The 16,721-nt window shown below is 36.1% G+C and overlaps 1 long non-coding RNA gene across 1 annotated transcript in view; it reads right to left on the minus strand.

Annotated features, from left to right (window-relative positions):
- LOC119628040 (uncharacterized) overlaps positions 1 to 16,721 on the minus strand; it is a 90,428-nt gene that overhangs the window by 24,621 nt on the left and 49,086 nt on the right. The window contains exon 4 of the long non-coding RNA XR_005244333.2: positions 6,579 to 6,639. This is a non-coding gene — a long non-coding RNA (uncharacterized lncRNA). The remainder of the gene's footprint in view (positions 1 to 6,578; positions 6,640 to 16,721) is intronic.

The raw sequence follows: 16,721 nt of genomic DNA on the forward strand, positions 1-16,721 counted from the left end.
AAATACAAAAAATTAGCCGGGCGTGGTGGCAGGCACCTGTAGTCCCAGCTACTCGGGAGGCTGAGGCAGGAGAACGGCATGAACCCAAGAGGCGGAGCTTGCAGTGAGCCGAGATCGTACCACTGCACTCCAGCCTGGGCGACAAGCAAGACTCAGTCTCAAAAAAAAAAAAAAAAAATAAATCCACAGAAGAAATAATAGAGCTAGTAAGTGAATTCATCCAAATTGCAGGTGTAATACAATACTCAAAAATCAGTTCCGTTGCTATACAGAAGCACTAAACAATCTGAAAAAGAAAGTGAGAATACAATTCCACTATAATAACATCCAAAAGACAAAAATACCTCATGATAAATTTAAACAAGGAAGTGAAAGGCATCTACACTGAAACATTGCTGAAAGAAATTAAAGAGGAGCTAAATAAATAGAAACACACCTTGTGTTGGTGGATTGGAAAACTAAAGATGGCAATACTATCCAAATCTACAGAGATAACATAATTCCTGTCAAAATTCCAATGGCCTTTTCACAAAAATGTAAAAGCCAATTCTCAAATTCATATAGCTACAAGGGGCCAGAACAATCTTGAAAAAGAATTACAGGCCAAGCATGGTGGCTCAGGCCTGTAATCCCAGCACTTTGGGAGGCCAAGGTGGGTAGATCGCTTGAGGTCAGGAGTTTGAGACTAGCCTGGCCAACATGGTGAAAACTCGTCTCTACTAAAATAGAAAAATTAGCCAGCCTGGTGGCAGGCGCCTGTAATCCCAGCTACTGGGGAGGCTGAAGCAGGAGAATCACTTGAACCCAGGAGGCAGAGGTTGCAGTGAGCCAAGATCGTGCCACTGCACTTCAGCCTGGGTGATGAAGCGAGACTCCGTCTCAAAAAGCAAAAAGAATAACAAAGCTGGAAGTCACATACTTCCTGGTTTAAAACTTATACAAATCTAAAGTAATCAAAACAAGGTGATACTGGCATAAGGATAAACCTGTAGATCCATGGAGTAAAATTGAGAGTCCATAAGTAAATCCATACATCTATGGCCAATTGATTTTCAACAAGAATGCCAAGACCATTCAATGGGGAACGAATAGTCTCTTTAACAAATGGTTCTGGGACAACTGAGTATCACATGCAAAAGAATAAACAGGGACCCCCTACATCACAGCACATAGAAAAATTAACTCAAAATGGATCAAAGACCTCAATGTAAGAACGAAAACTATAAAACTCTTAGCGGAAAATATAGGGGTAAATTTTCATGTCCTTGAACAGTGGATTCTTAGATATGCTATCAAAAGCGTGAGCAACAGACAACCAAATAGATAAACTTGATTTTATCAGAATGAAAAACATTCATACATCAAAGGCCATTATTAAATGAAAAGACAACCGATACAAGGGAGAAAATACTTGCAAATCATATATGTGATAAGAGTCTAGTGTCCAGAGGCCAGGTGCGGTGGCTCACGCCTGTAATTCCAGCACTTTGTGAGGCCGAGGCCAGCAAATCACAAGGTCAGGAGTTTGAGACCAGCCTGGCCAATATTTAGTAGAGACGGTGAAACCCCGTCTCTACTAAAAATTAGCTGGGCGTCGTGGCACATGTCTGTAATCCCAGCTACTCGGGAGGCTGAGGCAGAAGAATTGCTTGAACCCAGGAGGTGGAGGTTGCAGTGAGCCAAGATCGTGCCACTGTACTCCAGCCTGGGTAACAGAGCGAGACTCTGTCTCAAAAAAAAAAAAAAAAAAAAAAAAAAGAGAGAGTTTACTGTCCATAATATATTTAAAGAATTTTAACAATTCAATAACAAAAAGACAACCCAATTTAAAAATGAGCAAAGTTCTTGATAGCTATTTCTCCAAAAAAGATTATACAAATTGTCAACAAGCACATGAAAAACTGTTCCACATCATTAGTCACTAGAGAAACGCAAATCAAACCCACAATGAGATACCACTCCATACCTACTAGGTGAGCCATAATAGTAATAATCATCATTGTCATCACTGGAAAATAACAAGTATTGGTAAGATGTGGAGAAATCAGAACTCTCACAAATTGCTGGTGGGAATGTAAAATGATGCAGCCACTGTAGAAACAGATAACGATTTTTTCAAAAAGTTAAACATATAATTACCATATGGCCAGCAATTCCACTCCTAACTATATACCCAAAAGATCTGAAAACAGAAGGTCAAACAGATGCTTTTACACAAATGTTTATAGCAGCATTATTCACGATAGCCAAAAGGTATTAATAGAAATGGTCCAAATGTCCATTAACAGATGAATACATAAACAAAATGTACATACATATAATGGAATATTACTCAGTCTTACGAAGAGATGAAGTACTGATACATGCTACAACATGCTTGAACTTCAAAAGATTATGCTAAATGAAGAAGCCAAATAGAAAGATCCCATATTACATGGACAACCTAAAATAGGTAAATCCATAGAGATATATTGATGGGTGGTTCCCAAGAGCTGGTTGGGGGAGTAGGAAGTGACTGCTCAGTAGATATAAGGCTTTTCCTGAGGTGATGAAAATGTTTTAGAAACAGAGGTGGTGGTTGCACAACATTGTGAATGTTCTAAATGCCACTGAATTGTGCACTCCAAATTGTTAATTTTATGTCAATTTCACCTCTGTGTTAAAAAATATATACATATATATTCATCCATACACATATAGAAATAGAGAAAGCAATGTGGCAAAGGTTAGTGGTTCGTAAATCTAGGCAAAAGATATATAAATGTTCACTGAACTGTTATTTCAAGTTTAATGTAGAGGTCAGTTTCATGTAGAAGTCAATAAAATGTTGAGAAAAACTTATTCAAATAGTAACTCACCTTTAGTATAAATCAAATATTGACAAAATCACAAGGAGAAATTGACAAATCTACCATCAAGATGACAGATTTTAAGAAATTCTCTTAATAATTAACAGTAAAACAGATTTTTAAAACTTGTAAGGATAAGGAATATATGAACAATTTCATTTAATAGAAATATATAGAACATTGTACCCAGCAACTGCAAAAACTGTAACCTTTTAAATACACATGTAGTGTTTATGAAAATGGACCATGTGTTAGGAGATAAAATGAGTCTTGATAAATTTTGATGCATCAGTATTATATACAGTATAATAGTAGTCACAATAAATAAATTTTTAAAATATTCAAAAAGTTATATATTTAGTAATTATTCATGGAATAAAGAAAAATATGATGGAAGTTTAAAAAATTGACCTAAATTATAACAAAAATAGTACAGATCAAAACTTGCAGTGCTAGGAGAAAATATATAGCCAAATTTCAGAAAAAAGAAAAGGTAAAAAATTAATAAGACTTAATTTTATTTATTTTGTACAGACAGGGGTCTCACTATGTTGGCCAGGCCGATCTCAAACTCCTGGCCTCAAACTATCCTCTCAACTTGGCTTCCAAAAATGCTCTTTTTCTAATGTTAAAAGTTAGGTCTGACAATGAGCCACTGTGCAGTGAACCACTGCATCCGGCCAGACTTTTAACATTAGACAAAGGGCAACAGAAGAAGATATTAAAAGTGAGAAAATAATCAAAACATAAATTAAAGAAACAGAAAACAAATACACACCAAAGAGCATCAACAAAGAAAAAGGTTGTTTTTGAAATGCCAACAAAATTGGCAAACCTCTGGCAAGGCTGATCAATAAAAAGGGAGACACATATTAAAATATTGAAAAATTTTTAAAAACTACAGATCAAGCATAATTAAAAAGCTAACACAGGAATGTTAAGAAAATCTTTATGCCAATAGATTCGATAACTTGAGTAAGAAGGACAACTTCTTAGAAAATGGACTCCAGAAAAACAACAGAAAAAAAAAATGAAATAAAAATAGGAAAACATGAATGGTCTTACAACCAATATTGAAATTGTTGCCCAGGCACTGTGGCTCAGGCCTGTAATCCTGGCACCGCCGAGGCAGGTGGATCACTTGAGGTCAGTAGTTCAAGACCAGCCTGGCCAACAAGGCGAAACCTCATCTCTACTAAAAATACACAAATTAGCCAGGCATGGTGGCGGGGGTCTATAGTTCCAGCTACTTGGGAGGCTGAGGCACGAGAATCACTTGAACCCAAAAGGTGGAGGTTGCAGTGAGCCGAGATGGCGACTCTGCACCCCAGCCTGGGCGACAGAATGAGACTCTGTCTCAAAAAAAAAAAGAAAAAGAAATTGTATCAGTACCCTAAATCTTTTCACAGGCATGTGCATGCATGCACATACACGTGCGCGCGCACGCACACACACACACACACCATAGCAGGCCCAAAATGATTTTACCGATAAGTTCTACTGGAAAGAGTTAATTTCAGTTTTAATCAAACTTTTCCAGAGAATAGAAAGAAAGAAAGCAATTCCCAGTTAATTTACAATGATAGCACAATTTCCATTCCAAAGCCAAGCGAAAGTATTACAAGAAAAAAAATTTCAGATTAATCTCACTCATGAACATAGATGCAACAATCTATGCTAAATCTACCAAAATATTAGCAATTCAAATCTAGCATCTAGATTCTAGAATCTAGATTCTTTTTGCAAAAGCCATTCGTCACGAACTAGCCAGCTTCCCAGCCAAAACAGCCTTGTTTGTAGTTGCCTGCTGATTTCCATGTGTAAATACTAAAACTTGCCTGTTTCAAGGTATCAGTATGACTTCAGGGAATGCAGAGTTGGGCAGAGATGCTAACACTTAGCTCTTACAAATCACTATTGTGCATGGCAGAGGTACCACCAAATACCAATGGATAAAAGTAACAAACCTGAGATAATTGGCTATCGTTTTTCGATGAAATAAGATGTCTACCTCATGCCATAAACAAAAATCAATTGAAGATGAACTATGGACTTAAATGCAAATTTTAAACATTTTTAGAAGAGAATATAGGCGAGCATCTTTATGACCTTGGGATAAGAAATTATTTTTACAATAAGACATAAAATCACTGACAATAATGAAAAATATTTTACATTAAAATTATGAAATTCTGTCCCTCAAAATACAGCATTAAAGGAGCGAAAAACACCACTAAATGAAGTGATGAAAATTCTCACTGATTTTTTTCCCACACAAATACAACTGGATACCATTTTCTTCTGCCTCTTTGGGACCCCTGCCCTAACTACTCTCTCTCCCATTCTGTAGCTTAAATCTCTTCTTTGCTGGATTTTTCCTGAAACACTCCCTCTCTTTCTTCTTCACAGTCCAGCTTATTGAAAGATTAATATACATTTACTTTTGCCATTTAGTCGTTTTTCAACTCCTTTCTTAGTTGAGCATTTACTTCTCATTTTCACTGCACTCTGGTTTCTTAGTTGACACAGTTCTCTCTAAGGTAACCACTGGTCTCTGTAAGATGAAACTCAGTGAATGCTTTTCAATCTTTATCTGACTTGTCACTCTCCAGAAGCACTCCATAATGTTGATTACCCCTTTCCTAAAATCAGTTCCTCCCTTTGCTTCTGCAGCTGTTCTCAACTCCCTATTCCTCACTCCTTCTGAATATTCTCTGCAGGTTTTTCCATTCTTTCTGCCTCTTCATACCACCCACCAAATTTAACTGCTTTAAAACATATATGTGTATGTGTGTGTATATATACATGTATGTGTATAATATATGCTTACTTTTAAAATTCCAGAACATTTAGAAAAATAAAAAGAACAGAATTAAAAGTATCAGTAATCCTAATACCCAAAGATAAGCATTATTATTAATAATACCTTAATTGGTATGCATTTCTAGAATTTTTCTAGGGATATATATTTATTTTTATAAAATGGTAACTGCTGTACATAATGATGCTTTCATCACTTAATATTACATGTATACCCTCCATATCAGTATAGATTAATATTGTTACTTTATTAACAATAGTTAATACTGAGCTTCACTAAAGTCACTCTGCTAAACTCTCTCTATATATACATAAAGATTTGTCACTGACATTAAAAACTTCCTTATAAGATAGAAACTATATTATTTCCATTTTACAGATGGGAAAACTAAGGCTTTGATAATTTAAGTAAATAGTTCATGGTGTAATGGTGAGTAGCACTAGTAAGAGCTACCCATGATTTCAACATAAGCTAATTCCAGAGTTGTACATCTTTTCACTGCGTATAGAGCTTTATCAATCAGGTCAATTTTATTTGTAAGTAATGTTGATGCTCAACCAAAATAAATTAATAATTAAAAAGTCTGGAATTAGACAGTTTCAAAACTGGTCATGACCATTCAACAGTGAAGGCTTTGGGTGGTTTCTCTGTTACTCATGGCTTTCTCTCAAGAGCCTCAGATAGCTACTTAGCTCCAAGCATCACATTCTTACATCTTCACACAAAATATCCAAAGAAGGTGAAAATAAACAGTTTTCTCTTCATACACCTCTTAAATATAATGCGTACTTCCAAAAAACTCCATAAATAACTACTTTGATGTCTCACTGACCGGAAATAGACCATCTGTCAACTCCTAAACCAAATACGTGGGTGTAAGGTGACCATCATCAATCACAATTCACTACCTGAACTGCACCCGTCTTCCTTGATCATCTTGCCACTCAATATCTTCAAAAAATGGCAATTCTGTTAGTAAGGGAGAAAAGGAAAATGACGGTTAGGGTGGCAACCGACATGCTGCCAACAGTCATTTTAAATTTTACGTTTGTACCATGATTTAATTAAGCAATCCCATGTTGAAGGATATTTAAGTTGTTGCCAATTTTACACTGTTATAAAGAAAGCTGCAATGAACATATTTGTAGATTTTTTCATACTTTTAAATTTTTCCCCAAGATAAATTCCTAGAAAATTTTTGTATCAAAGCAAATTTTTAAGGTTTTAAAAAATATATATTACCAAGTTGCAATCCAAAATGTATATGCAAATGAAAGCTCTCTAAAACAGAGTATAAGAGCATCCATTTCTTCACACTTTCAAGAATGTTAATTGGTTTTACCACTGCTTTAAATATTTGATAAAAATAGTATAACTGACTTCTTTTAAGGCTTAGTTTTTAAATTACAAAAGCAAAAGTTGCTTATTGACAAAAATGTAATAATCCAAATATGTGAATAAAGGAAAAAGTAAACATCCTTCCCCCTCTCACTTCTGTCATTTGCATTCCCCAGGGGTTAATGATTTTTAACCTGTTGACAATTTTTTAACTCCACAATTGCCAGAACTTTTTCTATCTTGTTCTTTTCTGGATCACTAGTTAATGGCCAAGTTTCTGACATATACTACATTTAACAAATGTTTGTAAAAATAACATCATACCTTCCATTATTTTCTAGAACTTGACCTTTTTCACCCAATAGCATACTGTCGATACCTTTCTATTCTTGAAATATATATATATATGCTTAATTTTAAAAAAAATAGGAAGAGTGTTCCACCGTATAGATGTAACACAGCTTCTCAAAACCTTACTTAGATTATCCCATGCTTTTACTATTATAAGCAACTTTCAAATGAGTATCATTGGAAGTATATCTTTGTTTTATAGTGAAAATAATTCTGGGAAAATTTCTGTGCAAATATTTGAAATATTTCCCGTAACATGTTCAAGGTCAAAAGATACGTGCCAGTTGCTTTCCAAATGATTGCACCAATTTACTTTTTTTTTTTTTTTTTTTTTTTTGAGACAGAGTTTCACTCTTGTTGCCCAGGCTGGAGTGCAAAGGTGCAATCTTGGTTCACTGCAACCTCCGCCTCCCGGGTTCAAGCAATTCTTCTGTCTCAGCCTCCCAAGTAGCTGGGATTACAGGCACCCACCACCATGCCTGGCTAATTTTTGTATTTTTAGTAGAGATGGGGTTTCACCACGTTGACCAGGCTGATCTTGGACTCCTGACCTCAGGTGATCCGCCTGCCTCGGCCTCCCAAAGTGCTGGGATTACAGGTGTGAGCCATCACACTCGGCCATCCAATTTATATTTTAAACATGTGTTTCCCTATTCTCAAGCCAGCATTTGATATCATAAATATTTTTACCTTTTGCTACTCTGAGATGTAAATTTTTTCTCATTATTTTAATTTTAGACATAATCACTTAGGCAGTAGTTTAACATTTTCTCATGATTGTCCATTTGTATTTCATCTGTAGATTGCCCCTTTGTATTCCTTACCTATTTTCCTATTAGATTTTTTGCTCTTTTCTTATTTATCTTAGGGAATTATTAATATAGTTACAATTTGTCTACTATATATTTTGAAATATTTTCTCCCTAGTTTATTATTTGTTCAGTAGCATTGTGTTATTTTTACCATACACAAATTTTACATTCAAATCTATCTTTTTTTTGGTAGACTACCATGGTGACTTAACTGTTGCAACTTTATAACATAATGTTTTGTTATCTGGTTTGGAAAGCCCCTCACCAAAACTTCCTAACAGGTCTCCCAGTCTCCAGTTCCACCCCTCTCGAATCGATTTTCCATGCTGTGATCAGAGATACTTTTATTGAAAGAAAATCTTACCATATTTGAAATTCCCTGGGGTGAAGTTTGAACTCTTCAATTTATCATAACAATGTCCATGTACCACTTTGGTCTCTTTTCTGCCTCCTTTCTTATAATTTATTACTGATTCTCTTCCTTTTTGCTTATGACTCTTCCTCCTGTCTAGAAACGTCTCCTTTGCTTTCCCGTCAGTCATCTCTTACACCCCTAAAAACTCAGCTCAAGCTTCACTTTCCCCAGAAACATCCATCTGCGCTCTCACAGCATCTAGTGCATAGTGCTGTCATATACCTATCAAACCACTCCTACGTAAATGTCCATGGCAATTTTATTCATAGTAACCCCAAACAATCTAAATGTCCATCAATAATAAAATTGGTAAATAAATGTAGTTTGTTTACTTATTGGAATGTTAGATATCAATCAATAAGTAACAAACTACTGATACATAAAACAACGCAAATAAATCTTACAGATACAATGTTGAGTGGAGAGAAGAGCAGACCAGACACAAAAGAATACATAATACACTATTCCCCTAGTCATACTGGAAACCCTAATAGAATTACATCAAACTAAAAAGCTGCTGCACAGCAAAAGAAACAATCAACAGAGTAAAATATGACCTACAGAGTGGGAGAAAATATGTGCAAACAACACTTCTGATACAGGGTCAATACCAAAAATATATAAGGAACTCAAACAAGTCAATAGTGAGAAGACAACCTGATTTTAAAATGAGCAAAGAACCTGGATAGACATTTCTCAAAAGAAGGCATACAAATGGCCAACAGGTATATGGAAAAATAGTCAACCCACTCATCATCAGGGAATGTGAATTAAAACTACAATGAGGCTGGGCATGGTGGTTCACACCTGTAATCCCAACACTTTGGGAGGCTGAGGTGGGCTGATCACCTGAGGTCAGGAAGTCAAGACCAGCCTGGCCAACATGATGAAACTCCGTCTCTAAAACACTAAAAACACAAAAATTAGCCGGGCGTGGTGGTGCATGCCTGTAATCCCAGCTACTTGGGAGACTGAGGCAGGACAATCACTTGAACCGAGGAGGCGGAGGTTGCAGTGAGCCCAGATCGCGCCGTTGCACTCCAGCCTAGGTGGCAAGAATGAAACTTCATTCCCCACCACCAAAAAAAAAAAAAAAAAAAAAAAAAGAAAGAAAAAAAATAAAAATAAAAATGGGGATAATAATAGTTCTTGTCTTGTTGGGTTATTATGGTGATTAAATGAGATGAAACACAAAGATAAAAGAATGAACAACAGGACTGGGCGAAGTGGCTCACACCTGTAATTCCAGCATTTTGGGAGATCAAGGCAGGCAGATCACAAGGTCAGGAGATTAAGACCATCCTGGCTAACACAGTGAAACCCCGTCTCTACTAAAAATACAAAAAATTAGCCAGGCATGGTGGCACGCACCTGTAATGCCAGCTACTCTGGAGGCTGAGGCATGAGAATCACTTGAACCCAGGAGGCAGAGGTTGCAGTGAGCCAAGATCGCTCCAGCCTGAGCAACAAAGCCGGACTCAGTCTCAAAAACAAACAACAAACAAAACCAAACAAACAAAACACTATAATGAGACATTTCTATTATCTCACACTTGTTAGAATAACTATTATCAAAAAAGAGAAAACATAGCAAGTCTTGGTAAGGATATGGAGAAAAAGAAAAGGAAACACTTGTGCCTGTTTGTGGGAACATAAATCAGTATAGTTATTATGGAAAACAGTATATTGGTTCCTCAAAAAATTATAAATATAACTATAGTATGATCCAATCCCACTGCTGTGTATATGTCCAAAGGAAATGCAATCAATATATCAAAGAGCTATTGGCACTCCCATGTTCATTGCAGCATTATTCACAATAGCCAAGATATGAAATCAAGCTAGGGAGCCGGGTGTGGTGGCTCACACCTGTAATCCCAGCATTTTGAGAGGCAGAGGCAGGCAGATCATTTGAGGTCAGGAGTTCAAGACAGCCCTGCCAACATGGCAAAACCTTGTCTCTACTAAAGATACAAAAATTAGCCGGGCATGGTGGCATGCACCTGTAATCCCAGCTAGTCAGGAGGCTGAGGTGGGAGAATTGCTTGAACCTGGAGTCGGAGGTTGCAGTGAGCCGAGATCGTGCCTCTGCACTCCAGCCCAGGCAACACAGAAAGACTCCGTCTCAACTGAAAAAAAAAAAAAAAGAAATCAATCTAAGTGTCCCTCAACAGATAAATGGTTAAAGAAATTCAGCCTAAAAAAAAAAAAGAAGCAAATCTTGTCATCTACAACAACATGGATAAACCTACAGGACGTTATCATTATGTTAAGTGAAATAAACAAGGCACAGAAAGACAAGTACTGTATGATCTCACTTATATGTAGAATCTAAAAAGTCTGAACTCATAGAAGCAGAGATTAAAATGGTAGTTACTAGGGATTCAGGGTTGAAGGTTGATATTGGGAAAATGTTGATGAAAGGATACAAAATTTCAATTAGAAGAACAGGTTCAAGAGATCTGTTGTAGAACATGGTGACTATATTTAATAACAACATATTGTATACTTGAGGGTTTCTAAGAGAGTAGGTTTTAAGTTCTTATCACCCAAAAAAGATAACTAAAATCTAATGATCCTATTAAAAATGGGCAAAAGATTTGAATGGACATTTCTCAAAAGACATACAAATGGTAAACAAGCATATGTAAAGGTGCTCAACATCATTGATCATCAGAGAAATGCAAATAAAAACTACAATGATCAGCACCATAGGAAAGGTTTTAAAAAAATACAATGAGATATCATCTCACCCTAGTTGAAATGGCTTTTATTTAAAAGTCAGGCAATAACAAATGCTGGATAGGATGTGGAGAAAAGGGATCCTTCATACACTGTTGGTGAGAATGTAAATTAATACAACCACTATGGAGAACAGTTTAACAGTTCCTCAAAAAACTAAAAAGCGAGCTACCATATAATCTAGCAATTCCACTGCTGGGTATACACCCCAAAGAAAGGAAGTCAGTATATTTCTTCACTCCCAGGTTTGTTGCAGCTCTGTTCACAGTAGCCAAGATTGGGAAGTAACCTAAGTGTCCATCAATAGATGAATGGATAAAGAAAATGTAGTACCTATACATAATGGAGTACCATTTGGCCATAAAAAAGGATGAGATCCTGGTCATTTGCAACTGCATGGATGGGACTGGAGGGCATTATGTTAAGTGAAATAAGCCAGGCACAAAAAGACAAACATCACATATTCTCACTTACGTGTGGGACCTAAAAATAAAAATAATTCGACTCATGGAGTTAGAGAATACAAGAATGGTTACCAGAGGGTGGGAAGGGTAGTGAGGTGTGTTGGGGAGGTGGGTATGGTTAATGGGTACAAAAAAATAGTTAGAAAGAATGAATAAGACCTAATATTTGATAGAACAACATAGGGACTATAATCAAAACAATTTAATTGTACATTTAAAAATAACTAAAAGAGTATTACTGGATTGTTTGAAACACAAAGGATAAATGCTTGAGGGATGGACACCCCATTTTCCATGATGCGATTATTACACACTGCATGCCTACATCAAAACATCTCATGTAGCACATCAATATATACACCTACCCACGCATCCACAAAAATTTTTAAAAAATAAAAATTTTAAAAAGATAACTGTGAAATCATGCATATGTTAATAAGCTTGATTTAGCCACTCCACAATGTATACATGTTTCAAAACATCATGTTTTTCACCATAGATATATACAATTTTTCTTTGTCAATTAAAGATACATAAATATGAAGAAAAAAATGTAAATGGTCCAAACACACCAAATTAAAAGACAGAAGTTATCAGATTGGATTAAAAAGCAAGAAAATATTATGCTATCTATAAAAAATATGCTTTAAATATGAAAACCACTAATAGGTTAATTTTAAAAATGAAAAAGAAAGCTAACATTAACAAAAGAAAGAATAAATTGCTATATTAATGACCAACAAACTAGATTTCAGAGCAAAGATTGTTACTAGAGAGTTTGAAAGGTCATTTCATTCTAATAAAGGGGTCAATTAGCCGAAAGGATATGACATTCTAAAAACATTATTCACCTAATTAATACAAGAGCTTCAAAATACATGAGACAAACATTAATAGAACTAGAAGAGAAATAGAAAATCAACAATTCTAATAAAACATTTCAATACCCCCTCTCAATAATTCATAGATCAAGTCAGCAGAAAATCAGTAATGATACAGATTTTTCAAACATTATCAACCAAGATGACCTAATTGACATGTATAAACAGGTCCACTAAACAACAGCAGAATACACATTATTTTCAAGTGCAAATGGGATATTTTATCAAGATAAACAATATTTTGTGCCACAAAACAAGTCACAATAAACATAATAGGATTTAAGTCATACAGAAAGCAAATTAAACCCAAAATAAGCAAAAGGAAGGAATTAATATCAGAGAAGAAATCAAAGAAATAAAACAAAATCAAAAACAGAAAAACCAGAGACACAATCAATGAAGCTAAAGGAAAGGTGGCTGGTGCCTGGAATCCCAGCATTTTGGGCAGCCAAGGCAGGAGGATCCCTTGAGGCCAGGAGTTCGAGACCAGTCTGGGCAACATAGCTAGACCCTGTCTCTACTAAAAATTTTAAAATTAGCTGGATGGAATGATGCACACCTGTGTTCCCAGCTACTTGGGAGGCTGAGGTGGGAGGATCACTTGAGCCCCAGAGGCCGAGGCTGCAGTGATCTGTGATTACACCACTGCACTTCAGCCTGGGTGACAGAGTGAGACTCTGTCTCAAAAAAAAAAAGGTTGGGGGAAGAAAAAGGAAACTAAAAGCTGGTACCCCCGCAAAGATTAATAAAATTGATAAATTTCTAAATTGATCAGGAAAAAAGAGTGAGGACACAAATTACCAATATCAGGAGTCAGAGAGATGACATCAGTATAGATATCTACAGATACTAAAAGGATAATAAGGGAATATTATGAACAACCACAAACTAACATATTTAACAATTTTGATGAAGGACAGACACATGAAAGACACAAACTACCAAAGCCCATTCAAGAAGAAAAAGATAATATAAAGAGATAGGCTGGGCATCAGGTGGTTAACACCTGTAATCCCAGTACTTTGGGAGGCCGAGGTGGGTGGACCACTTGAGGCCAGGAGTTCGTGACCAGACTGGCCAACATAATGAAACCCTGACTCTACTAAAAATAAACAAAAATTAGCAGGGCATGATGGTGAGTGCCTGTAGTCTCAGATACTTGGGAGGTTGAGGCAGTAGCATCACTTGAACCCAAGAGGCAGAGGTTGCAGTGACCTGAGATCGTGTCTTGAAAATAAAACAACAAAACAAAAATATGTATATCTATTAAATAAATAAAATTTTCAGTTAAAAAACTTTCCCACAAAGCAAACTCTGATCCAGATGGCTTTATTCATGAATTCCACCGAACATTTAATGAATGTTACATTCATGAATGAACAGTTAATGAATAATTCTAATTCTTCATAAATTTCCAAAAAATTGAAGAGGAAATACTTTCCAACTAATTCTGTGAGTTCTCCACTACTCTGATATTACAACCAGACACATAACGAGAAAAGAAATTTACAAACCAGTATCTCTTAGGAACATAGATGCAAAATACTAAACGAAATTTAGCAAATCAATCAATATTTAAAAGGGATAAAACATCATGACTGAGTTAGCTTTATCCCAGGAATTCAAAGTTGTTTTACTTTCAAAAAAATGATATAAGACACCATATAAACACAAACTTAAAAAGAAAAGCGGCCGGGCGCGGTGTCTCAAGCTTGTAATCCCAGCACTTTGGGAGGCCGAGGCGAGTGGATCACGAGGTCAGGAGGCCATCCCGCCTAACACGGTGAAACCCCGTCTCTACTAAAAAATTACAAAAAACTAGCCAGGCGTGGTGGCGGGCGCCTGTAGTCCCAGCTACTCGGGAGGCTGAGGCAAGAGAATGGCGTAAACCCGGGAGGCAGAGCTTGCAGTGAGCCGAGATCCCGCCACTGCACTCCAGCCTGGGCGACAGAGCAAGACTCCGTCTCAAAAAAAAAAAAAAAAAAAAAAAAAGAAAAGCATATAATCGTCTCAATAGACACGGATAAAGCCTTCAAAAAAAATCCAACATCAGTTTCTGATTAAAAAAACTCTCAGCAAACTACGTATAAAAGGAAATCTTCAATCTAATAAACAGCATCTATTTAAAAAGAAAAAAAAAAAAAACCCCAGCTAGCATCATACTTGTAAAAACAGAAAGCTTTCCTCTAAAATTGGGAAAAGACAATTATGTCTGCTCTCACCGCCTCTACTAAACATTTAACTGGAGGTTGTAAGCAAGAAAAATAAATTAAAGTCACGCAGATTGAAAAGAAAGAAGTAGAACTGTCATTATTTGAAGACAACATGACCATCTATGCAGGAAATTCTAAAGAATCTACAAAACAGGTACTAGAACTAATAATGAGTTTAGCAAGCTGCAGGATACAAAATTAATATATTAAAAAATCAATTGTATTTCTATTTACCATTAATGAACAACTGAAAATTTTAAAAAATTAAAACAATATCATTTATAATAACATCAAAAACTAGAAAATATTTAGGGATAAATCTGACCAAAGATGTAAGAATCCTGCATACTGGAAATTACAAAACATTACTGACACTGATTAAAGAAAATCTGAATAAATGAAGAAATATACCTTTTTCATGCTTCAGGAGGCTCAATATGGTTAAGATATCAGTTCTTCCCAATTTGAGCTGTACATTCATTTCCATCTCAAGCAGGCCTTTTGGCAGAATTTGACAGGCTGATTATAAAATTCATATGGAAATGCAAAGCATCTACAATCGCCAAAACAATTTTGAAAAAGAACAAAAAATTTGGAGAGCTAATGTTACCTGATTTCAACACATATCGTAAAGCTACAGTAACCAATACAATGTGCAATTATTGATCATAAAGATTGACAACGAAATTGTTGGCACACGATAGAGTCCAGAAATAAAACCATGCAAACATATATAGACAACAGATTTTTGACAAAGGTGAAAAGGCAATTCAGAGGAGAAAGTATACTGTTTTGAACACATGGTACTAGGACATGGAAGACATATATATAGCCTTGAATTGTAGAGAGTTTCACAGGGCATGTCAGATTTGGCAGATTGGGCTACATAAAACTTTAGAATTCATGTATGGAAAAGATAACATAAACTAACTAAAAGATATGCAGTGTATCTTTTGAAGATAAGCTATATATTTAAAAGATATACCAACAGGCCAGACGCCATGGCTCACCCCTGTAATCCTAGCACTTTGGGAAGCAGAGGTGAGTGGATCACATGAGGTCAGGAGTTCCAGATCAGCCTGGCCAACATGGTGAAATCCCATCTCTACTAAGAAATACAAAAAATTAGCCAGGCATGGTGGTGCATGCCCGTAGTCCCAGCTACTTGGGTGGCTGAGGCAGGAGAAAGGAGAACCACTTGAACCTGGGAGGCCTGAGGTTGCAGTGAGCCGAGATCGTGCCACTGCACTCCAGCCTGGGTGACAGAGTGAGACTCTATCAAAAAAAAAAAAAAAAATTACATTCCATAATCTATCAAGAGTTCCTGAAAATTACTAAATAAGAGACAAAGAACATTAACAGACAAATTGCTGGAAAAAATACAAATTTCCAATAAACCAATAAAAAGTTGTTCAACATCATTAACAATTACAGAAGGTCAAATTATTTTCCCACAATCTTATTATTGAAACTATTAAATGTTGATAACAGTCCTCCAAATCCAGATCAGTTATTTAATATGTTTTAGGAGTAGGTTGTCACTTCTCGAGAAACAGAAACAGAAACATGATCAAACTTCTTCTGCTTACATTTGTCAATATGACCTTGAGAGAAGAGTATCAGTGCACTGGATTTCCATGCTCCACTCTGGGCAACAACGGAGGTAAACAAGATAGGCCTCCAATCCTTGTCAGCTGTAATGTATTGTCTCAGATTGACTTAAAGGCATATTTTCTCTTAATTCAAGGGAAGATGACTCACCTTTCCAGAGTGGTCCGTCAGTGACATGCTATGCTAGAGACTTTGCATTAATTATTTCATTTAATCTCTACCAC

The sequence above is a fragment of the Chlorocebus sabaeus genome, chromosome 26 (genome assembly GCF_047675955.1).
Source record: "Chlorocebus sabaeus isolate Y175 chromosome 26, mChlSab1.0.hap1, whole genome shotgun sequence".
Taxonomy (NCBI): Eukaryota; Metazoa; Chordata; class Mammalia; order Primates; family Cercopithecidae; genus Chlorocebus; species Chlorocebus sabaeus.